Here is an 11034-nt window from a genome sequence, read left to right as displayed (position 1 = left end):
CTCCAAGACACCTTGGCAGATTTATGATGACAGAGACTGGTAAACTTATCTCATCCGTTACGTAATATGGTCTGAAATTACTGAGTGCAGAGTTAGACTATCATGAAGAGTTTAAAAAAGGTGAAATTCAAAGAGGGAAAGAAATATATAAATTACTTCGGATTCTCAAGGGGGTAATAATTATTACATGTCACTATCGATGACCCTCGATCGGCTAGTTTGATGGTCATGTATGGTCAGTTTCAAGTGTGATCTTTAGATGAAACCATAGGCTTGATTACAACGTTATTAAAAATATATCAATGCCCTTTTAAAAGTTTATGGGGTGTGTGTCAAAAAGGGTGTATTTCTTCCACCCCACCCCCCCCCTCTCTCTCTCTCTCTCTCTCTCTCTCTCTCTCTCTCTCTCTCTCTCTCTCTCCCCTCTCCTCTCTCTCTCTCTTTCTTTCTCTCTCTCTCTCTCTCTCTCTCCCTGTCTTTCTCTAATTTCCCTCCCAATCACTCTTCGGCCACTGCCCATCATTCATTTCTTCTCATCCTTCCTGCATGTAATTCAGCATCAACAGGAATCACGTAAGCACGTCAGGCCCACAAGGCATCGAGCTTCGCATATATTGGAGCACTGGCAGTTCTGTGAGTTGCCCCGGCGGTTCCCCGCCCCTGCGCCTCCGAAATAATCAAGGCACAAAAAGACGTTAAGGGGCCGGTAAGGGTTCTCAATCTCCAGATATATCGCTGCTTGAAATCGCGTAAAATGTTACTTTGGAGGACATGCAATAACAAAACAAAAGTTCGAAAAGCTGTGGAGACCGCCCATTAATTTGCAGGACTTTTAAGAATCTTATTAAAATGATTTGAATTTTCTGAAATTTAAAGACATAATTATGGACATTGCATGAAACATACTACACTGTCGCTCATATAGTTGGAATATTATTTTTTTTACCCCAATTTATGGAATAATTTTGACAATGATTTATTCCTAATAGATCTAGATAATAGTATACATTCGTCAGAATTTATTGAATAATACTTTGCCAGTGTTTGTTTTGCGAGACTGCTGTAGCATGAGTATGCTACTATGCTTATCAACTAGGGGATCTACGCCCTTAATCATAAATGATAGTATTAATAAGGATTAATGCCCTGAAAAAGGGCACTATATAGCACATCGACACGGTTTTGATCCTGGGGCCTCACAGTTACGAGGCCATTGCTTGGTCACTGAACCATGACTGTTCGCAGAGGGGGCTAGGGTAGGGGGCAGTTCCCACAAATAAAAATAAAAAATAAAATGCAATCAATTTTCAATAATTCATTGAATTTCCCCCCGGTCCCCAACAGAAAAAAAATCTGTGTGCCCATACCTTGAGCCATAATGTATTGTCGTATATACAGAGGATTTTTTTATGTTGGGGGGCCGGGGTAAGATGAAATGAATTATTGAAAATGTATTGCATTTTCTTTGTATTTTTTTTAATTTGTGGGAACCGCCCCCTACCCTAGCCCCCGCTGCGTACAGTCACGGTTCAGTGGCCAAGCATTGGCCTCGTAAGTGTGAGGCCCCAGGATCAAGTATATTAGTGCCCTTTTGTGGGGCATTAATCCTCATTACTGTCATTTATGACTTAAGGGCGTAGGTCCCCTAGTTGATAAGCATAGTAGCATACACATGCTTTAGCAGTCACGCAAAACAAACACTGGCAAATTATTATTCAATACAATCTGAGAATGTATACTATTATCTAGATCTATTAGGAATAAATCATTGTCAAAATAATTCCATAAATTGGGGTAAAAAATATATTCCAACTATATGAGCGACAGTGTATTCTTTTTGCATTCTCGGAGGAGGAATTAGGAGAATGATAAAAACAAAAAGGAGGAGGAGGACAAGGATCGATGAGGAGGAGGAGCACTATAGAGGAGAAGTTTAGGAGGAAGAAATCAAGAAATGCACTATGGTTTGCCGCGCCTCATACACCAGGCCAAATACGCCTGCTCTCTGAAAGGGAATTTCCCCGATTTATTTACCGCAAAGAAATCGCGCGTCCGCACACATGCATGCACCACCGCACCATGCAAGTAAATGCACAGTACTCGAAATTGGAATTTCGTCCATGAGACTTGTTGGTCGCGCACGCGCACGGCCCCTGGAAAGAAGTGCTCTGGCAATAATCACAACACTTACCTGCTAACAGCAACAATCGACGACATTAGCCCACATTGAACTTTTGATCATCCAAGGTGCAGTGCATGCATCGGGAAATAAAGGTAATAATCTAAGCACCATTGCTATGTTATTGACGCATGCAGGTAACTGTGACCTACACAGCTATGCAGTGCAGAACTAAGTTAGAAGGCAATTAAGCAGCCGAGCCTGGCCCGCGCCCGGCAAGGTGCACTGACACTGGGCCTTAATTTGCCGGGCTACATCATACTTACAAGGCCTTTTTACAACCAAACGAGTAAGCGGCCTACAGTAAAATTCAACACTGTTTAAAGGTAATGACCCCAATTTCAAAAAGTGAAATGGAAGCTCTCATTACCAATCATGTGAAAGAATATGTTTTGACTAATACATGATGATAAAAAATTTGCCGGGAAACTGCCTACTAATTCATATATTTGGTAAATTTGTTTCTCTCATGGTCTGTGAGAGATATAGGGTAGTCCCATATACATCTTTCTGTGTATAGTGCTTGTAACTTTACAAAGAATGGGCCAAATTTCTTATCATTTTGATGATTCCAGAACCTTGCAGATGCTAGATGCTAGATGATCAACCTTTTCTGATCGATTCCACAACGTTTCTTTCACAATGCAATCGCATGACCATAACTGGTCTTTACCTTTAATCTTATACTTATTGCAGGTTGTAGTAATCCCAATCACAGCGCACAGTTCATTGGGAGATGTCACAGGATGAGATCTTAAATAAGTTGATGCCTTAATGTTATTTGGTAGGCATGGTAGGTGAAAATTCAGTAATTTTTAAACTCCTGCAAAGCTTGCATGAGGTCAAACCAGGCACGTACACAGGGGGGTTTAGAGGGTTAAACCCCCCCTTTGGTATTTTTGTGTGTGTAAACCCCCCCCCCCCCTAAATTTCCCTTATGGATTTCCCAAATATTCCCATGGCTGACCTCAAAAAGATGACCTTACCCCCCCCCCCCCCCCCCCAACGGAGCAAAATGTCAATTTTTCAAATTTTGATACCAAAAAAAAAAAAAGTGTCCTCTTACCCCCCGCTTATTTTTTGGGACCAAAAAAAAAAAAAGTGACCTCTTACTTTCATCCCGTGATGACATTCCCTCCATTTCTTCCCGTTCTGCACATTATTCGGAGCAACCTTATCCACATTCTTTCTTTACTTTAAGTCTTTACTCAGGGGCTGATCTAGCTTTTTGCTAAGGAGGGGGGGGGGGGGGGGGGTTGACCCAATAACGCTGCTGAGCATCGTTGCAACGAGGCGATTTTTTGTTGTTGTGCTATTTTGAACCCCCTGTAAGGGATGTTTTCCTGGCATCTACTAACATCTACTAATACTCTGTGGGTCTAGACACATAATGCCGTTTTTCTATGCACATCACATTTTCACTTGGCAGCCAAAGGGGGGGGGGGTTAAACCCCCTAACCCCCCCCCCCCCCTCCCCCTCCCCTCTCCGTAGATCCGCCCCTGTTTCCATATCCTTCCACAACAACTTTGGTCTTCCTCTTCTTCTCAATATTGATTTACTGGTCGATATTCATTATTTGCTGGTCTTTTGGAATCACCAGATTTCAGGAGATTCATGCTTTTCACAACAAAAAACTTCTCCATGACCATGTTTCAGCCCTTGGACAATCGCCTCCAGCTCCAGCAGATATGGGGCGGTAGCGTGCACACGTACGGGTACTAACGGCGCAGTATAGCCACTGTTGACGGCCGCACTGCACTGCAAGGTACCGTTGTATTCGTAATACTCATAGAGATGGGAGATATAACACCATCTTCCGGCGAATAAGCGTACATTTGTTTACAATATGGCAGCCTTTACTCTCTAGACACCGACAAATTCGAGCGAGAAATCTTGCATGCTAATCTAAGTTCCATTTCATTGGTTTAAGGTTTGAAAAATGAAACTCAAAATTGTGTTAAAGTTATAACAGAAAAGATAATCTTTATTTTATAATTCCACAGGGGCGATTTTTAATTTTAAAATCGCCCCCGTGAGCAACCCGACGGAGGCGATTATGCAGCTCACGGGGGTGAATTGCCTACCGCCCCACGTGTATTTTGAGCCTTGATTGTGAATAATACTTTAAACAGGATCGAAAGAGCACTTGCAAAGTGTACTTCGGAAACTAATACTGTTTGTTTTTAAGAGGAATTAGATGGTCAGCGTTACATTCACATAGTCATGGACCTACTATTAATAGGTCAGTCCATGATATGTATCCCAGCAGCACATTTAAGATTGTTTGCTACTTGCTAGGCTACCTACCTATACTGACTACTGAGTAAAGAAACTAATAGTAAATGGATTTGTTTACATTGATGATAATGACCTGTAATGCTGTAGATAGCTCAGAGGTCTTCATTCATGGTAAAATGAAAATAACTCTTCACTGTAGGATTATTTGATCTTAAATGGAAGACACAAATTAAATCTTCCTTGGAAGTAGGTAGTTTCATTGTAGTATAGTATTGTGACCTTTTGTTTTGTTTGCCTTCTCTTTGTCATTATTTTATTCCATTTTAAATAAGGGCGAGTCCAGGATATTAGGTAATTTGGGGTCCTGTGTGCTACCAACTATTATTTAGTTCGGCACATAAATTTACATCAAACCCAGCATTTCACTTTATATTTGGTTTCGTACAAGCTGTTAGAAATGCAACCTTATATCCTTTGACTACTGAATTCTCTATTTCCCATAGGCTTAATTCATGGACTGCTTGGTTCCAGCATAGACGTTATACAATGGACTATCGACGAAGCAGTTTCTTTGATCCTATGAGTTCCACCGGCAAGGTTTAAATTTCGCGCCGATGCAAAAACCCAGCGGTGGTCCCACCGCAACCCGACAGCTGGATGCGATCACTTGCGCAATCTTTCATAATCGCAACAGCAAGCTCGCGATTTGGGGTTGTTCGCTGCTCCTTCAAATCGTTGAGAACCTAGTGTTAAATAGTATGAGCGCTCTCCGCCATGCGGTCGTAGCGAACATGTTTTCGTCTTCGTCTCTGACGATATTATTGTTATTGTTTTCAGCGTTGTATTTATACTAACAATTATTATTTATTTCGATGTGTGTATTGTTCCATAATACATATTTTTCTCGTACTCATGAGTCATGTGTTGTTTATAAAGTAATTAGAAGGGCAGGATTATCATTAGATGACATAAATAAGGAAGAACTTTATGATTATGATGGGCAGTCCATATATCGACATAGCAGACGACGGAAATGTTGAATATTTTGCAATGGTCAATTCCCAAATTTACGGACACAGATATTTATCCTAATTCCTAGATTCTCAAAAAAAAACGTACACATATAGTAGGCCTACATCAAGATAAAATAAGATAAAATCTGAGGGAAGAAAAAAAAAGCAGTCACTCTCGGATTAACAAGTCAAAAATATAACTTGAAAAAAACATGCACCCGCCGATCTCTATCAATGGGACTACGTGTGCAATTTGGATTAGACAAAGGCACGGCAATTTAGTGGTCATGATGCGAAGAAGTCACGCATTACCACAGATTTTCTGAGCACTCACGAAAACAACCCCATTCTTCCAATGCCTATAAAAAAAACGCACGCAAACGCAACAAATAACGAATGATTGTATTCGACAAACGAAGGATTTGTGATCACCACAACGTCGTTGGTTTCACAGAGAAATTAACGGAAACAGGAGAAAAAAACACTTTTTAAACTGTATTTTGTAAGCTCTTGTGGTGACTTTCCTTGCTTATATGATGAGTTTGCTACACACCAACACAAATTCGTAAAAAATCGAAGAAATCACCGATTTCAACGGCTTTTTTTACAGATTGGCGAGCATGAACAGGACGTAAACCTCATGTTTACATCCGGGGCACTATTGACGTAGTATTTAGCTGCGCATGGGCAGAAGGCTCTCCTGTCACGATTCATTCATGAAATGAGAAGCGCAAATCGTGGGAAGCATTGGTCAGTGCGAAGCGACTTGGCCGATAGAGGTCGGCAAAATCCCGGTGGATCTCATAGGACCAAAGGACCCTTATCGGAGCTAAGTCCATTTCTATTACGTCTATGGTTCCAGGAGGCAATTCAGTGGTCTCATATATACATCTGAGGTGGGGTCATTTGAAGATAAAGATATTATGTGAAAGAAATAGTACAAAAGAATTGGATGAAGGCCTGTTTTGTGTGCAGTGTGTGCACCCATGCGAATTTGAGGTTACAAGGTGCAAATTTTCTCTAGGCCATATGTTGCCAGACAGGCCGCTATATACATGTAGTCATTGATGTGTTTACATAAACATATCACAGGCTTGTTCTCTACTTATACCTTCCCACTCCAGCCTATCTCCCTCTCTCTCTCTCTCTCTCTCTCTCTCTCTCTATCCCCCTATCCCCCTCTCTCTCTCCCTCTCTCTCTTTCTTCCTTTCTCCCCCTTTCACAGTCCCTTTCTTTCTGTCCCTCCCTCATTTGTCCTTTCCTCCTCCCTCTCTCCCTTTCTCTCTCTCTCTCTCTCTCTCTCTCTTCCTCTTTTCCTCTTTTCCTGAATGTTGAAATGTTTTACCTGCACATTCAGACCATCTCTCAAGCTTTCTCTTTTTTCCTCCATTCTGTCTCTCCCTACCTAGCTCGCTCCCTCTCTCTCTCTCTCTCTCTCTCTCTAACTCCCTTTTTCTCACCATCCCCTGTCCCTCTCTCTCTCCCTGCCTCCCATTCTCTCCCTTTCTCCCTCCTTCTCTCCCTTCCTATCTTCTTTCTCTCTTCTTTCTCTCTTCCTTCCTCTTTCTCTCTTCCTTCCTCTTTCTCTTTCTCTCCCTCACTCTCACCCTCCCTCCCTCTCTTCCTCACTCTCCTCGTCCCTCTCTCCCTTCTTCTCTCCCTCCCTTTCCCCTTCTCTCTTTCTCCCTCCCACTCTTTCCCTTCTTCCCCCTCTCCCTCTCTCCCTTCTTCCCCCTCTCCCTCTCTCCCTTCTTCCCCCTTCCCCCTTCCCCCTTCCCCCTTCCCCCTTCCCCCTTCCCCCTTCCCCCTTCCCCCTTCCCCCTCTTTCAAGATCCCTCTCACTGATTTTTCTTCTCTTACATTGAAGCAACAGCTTTATGCAAAACCCATTCTGACCAAATGGAGGAAGGATTTTTGTAATTGTAATACAGCAGCTATGTACAAAAACACCTTTTGCAGTCCAGGCCTATAAATATATACGAAAATCCCTTTTTGCATTATTTTGTGCCTACAATATAATGCAATGAAAAATGCCCATGTCCTTATATATAGAACTGTGTGTTAGTCTATCAGTGAGAATCACCCATTCTCTCTTGTTCACCTCACAGCTTACCATCACATCTGGTGCTCTTAACCAGATGCTTCAACCCGGGCAAACAACTGCTGTGATTTATCGGATCAATGTTTGCTGTTTAGTGAACTCAAGTCCTCTCCTTTCCCGATATTTGAGAGCTAATTACATACATTGGACCAATGCTGTTCCAACACGTTCGCTCTGCCACATCACATCTCTCTACTAGCTCTCTCTCTCTCTCATCTCTATTCCACATCATCGTAACCAGTACCTCGTTTCTGAGCTATTTATGCAGACGTGTGATATCTTCCATGAATTTTTCAGTGAGTTTGTCACCTTTTGTGATATATTGAGGATCTTTTTATTTGTTTCGTTATTCAGTTCTCGCCTCTGTGAGCAACGCAAGCATTGGTTCAGTGAGCAGTGTTCCAAACCAAAAGAGTTTTCCACTAATTAAAAAGGTAAGTGAGACTATTCACACACGTAATGATTAGTTGATATTCAAAATTTGATACATGTATTGGAACTGCTATCAGAATCTCACTTGTTTTCATGTGTGAACTAGAAAATCTGACAAATTTATGAGATTCTGATCATGAATGGTTCATATTGCAAAGGTTTTTGTAGATGACTAAATTGCTATGCACTAGCTCATTGTTTTAACCAAGATCAGAAGAAGTGAGAAAGAACAAGAAAGAAAGAACAAGAAAGAAAGATATATCATCCAACATGCAAACAGGCGGAGAAAAAGTGAGATTTTATGTGATATTTAAATCTTACTTGTTTTTCTTATTGTGTGTTTGTACTTGTAAAGCCTTTACATTTAAGCCTCAATATTTAAGCCTCAATATTTGAAACCTTTCTTTTTTTTAAATAATAGTGGCATAGCCTCCAATTGTCTGTGCCCTTTCTGTTCTGAAGCTGATACAAAATTCATCACTCTTTGAAATGAAATACAATTTGATAATTTGTTTGCTTTAAAAATGTATGTAATTCATATGATTGCACTTAATGGAATCCTTTCAAATAGAAATAATCCTGTTTGTTTGGTTATACTGTAGGATGTGTCTTCTCCCCCCCCCCCCTCTCTCTCTCTCTCTCTCTCCCTCCCTCCCTCCCCTTTTGAATCTCTCTCTCTTTCTCTCCCTGTCTCTCTTTTTTTCTCTGTGTTGCCAACACCTTTTATAGTTATCTCTCCCTTTTCTCTCTGATTCTCCTCTTTTCCTCGCACGCATCCTCCCTTCTCTCTCTCTCTCTCCCCCCCCCCCCCCCCCCCCCCCCCTCTGTATCCCTCTGTCTGTTTAATCTCTTTTATTTTGCTTTATCGGTGACCACCCTATTTCATTTATCATAGAAATCCATGAATAGAAATTGATGTTCTTTTATTGTTTAAGTTCAAAGGTCTATGCAGCCTGTCGCGATGTAAAAAGATTACCAGTTTCGTATGCAGGCACCTATACTCCTGGGGGGGTGTTTCACAAAGATCCTAAGTTGAAATTACCTCTAAGTTGGACTTAAAAATTATGGAAAGCCATAAGCATCTTTGAAAATATTTTGTAAAAGTTATTTTGAAAGGCATTAATTGTTCATTCAAATCATTCATATTTTCTATCATCAAGGAGATTTCATGTTCTGGATGTGGAATTTATAAACAGTCTAAAATACTTGAATTTCTGCTTTTGAATATATTTCATTTTAAGACTCCAATGGCTGTCCATATTTTGTATGTCCAACTTAGAGTTAAGTTCTACTTAGGATCTTTGTGAAACACCCCCCCCCCCCCCCCCAGGTTTACACCCTACATTTTTTGCGAGACATGTAGCATATAAAGGTGCATAGGGTGTGACTCTCCTACACCCTGGGCCTCCAGTTAACGTTCTAGTCGGAAGAACAGAGTGTTTTCCCCTGAACAACTCAAGCCCGCATCAAGAACATAGGGGAGAGGCCCGGTTTAGGCTTACACACAATGCAGCGATAATAATTATTTCAGTTTTGAAAAAGCGTGGGACTCAAACCCAAGCGCAAGGATGAAATTCATTCATGAAAGCCAGATGATGATCCGATTGCGCCACATGGCCTCAGTGAAAAAAGTACACGGGTCTCGTGGCGAAATAGCCCCTGAAATGCCCAAAAGAGCCCCCCAAAATTAGAAGAGAGCCCCTGTATTAAATTTGCATATAGAGTTCAATGCAAAACAAATTTTAGAGTGTTATTTTCATGCAGGCAAGCTTGAAAAGTAGCTCCTGAAAAATAAATATAATTTTTTTTTCCCTGCGTCGCCTACCTGTTTAATCAGGTCCTCAAGACCTTGCATTGCAAGTTTGAGTATTGCCACCTCTTTTGTCCCAGCATTGTTATATCCATTGGGAATATTGATGACTTCATCGTGTTAACGCAATTGCTTTATGTCTACCGTAGTTTCAAGTTTGCTTTTCATTGATCCTTAACCATATGTTCGTCGTCATTTATCACCTTCATTCAAAATCATTCTGACACCCCACATATACAGGTAGGCCTATAGACGCTGAGAAGGCAAAGCACCTTGTTAATTTTGAAAAAGAAGGGTATTTGCTTGGTTTGGTATGGATTGGGTGTGTGGAATATACTCAGAAACTCTACCAATAGTCTTCATATATATATATATATAGGCATATTACACAAAGTCTAGTGATATGAAACAATGGACAAGTTTCCATAAATGAACAAAATTTTAACCCATTAGGCATTAATTTTAATCTAATTTTTGGTTTGCCACCCAAGATAAATTTGTCTTTTCGTATCATTAAATTTGGCTAAGCTTCCACATTCTGAGCAGTGCATGTGTTCATTTCTTTTTCTTTATCCCCCTTTCTTTATCCCTCTTTCTTTATCCCTCTTTCTTTATCCCTCTTTCTTTCTTCCTTTCTTCATTATTTCTTGAGTAATCCACACAAATACAAGCACTGCTGTTAAGTGGATTTCTCAATTTCCTTTAAAATATGCCTCAATTTATAAAAAATATCATGCTTATATCTTGTGTATCCTAAATTGTTTTTTATTTTGTTTATTGACATTTAATATTGAGCTATAATGACAAATAATTTTTTTTTTCTATGTTATATTGTAAATTAGATATAACTGTAATAAGTCAAGCAATAAGGACGCAGGATTCAATTTCAAGGATTCCATTTGGTTCCATCCTTATTGGTTCAGACTTAAACAACTCTTTTCTGTCTCTCTCAATATCCTGTAGAACTGTAGGTCCTGCAAGGGACACACCCAAATCCAACATGGAGTCTATGGCCCGTATTCTGAAGTCGTGTCTAACTTAGCCACGTCTAAAGTTAAACAACTGTTTAGTTAGACACGACTTAGACAGGACTTAGACGCGAGGTCGTGTCTAAGTCCTGTCTAACTAAATTTCGTATTCTGAAGTCGTGTCTAAGTCTCGTCTAACTAAACAACTGTTTAAGTCCTGTCTAAGTGGTGTTTAACTAAACAACTGTTTAAGTTCTGCGCAAGTCGTGTTTAACTCTTAGTCACGACTTC

General features: G+C 40.5%; 1 protein-coding gene across 1 annotated transcript in view; it reads left to right on the top strand.

The window, feature by feature from the left end:
- Positions 1-2394: 2394 nt before the first annotated feature.
- The window catches only part of LOC587653, a 24773-nt gene continuing 16133 nt past the window's right edge, over positions 2395-11034 (top strand). Inside the window, 2 exon segments of the mRNA XM_030977644.1 lie at positions 2395-2468; positions 7888-7967. The gene's annotated coding sequence lies outside the window, so the exon portion shown is untranslated.

The sequence above is a fragment of the Strongylocentrotus purpuratus genome, unplaced genomic scaffold (assembly GCF_000002235.5).
Source record: "Strongylocentrotus purpuratus isolate Spur 01 unplaced genomic scaffold, Spur_5.0 spur5_scaffold_1, whole genome shotgun sequence".
Taxonomy (NCBI): domain Eukaryota; kingdom Metazoa; phylum Echinodermata; class Echinoidea; order Camarodonta; family Strongylocentrotidae; genus Strongylocentrotus; species Strongylocentrotus purpuratus.
This window is presented reverse-complemented; position numbering and strand designations above follow the sequence as displayed.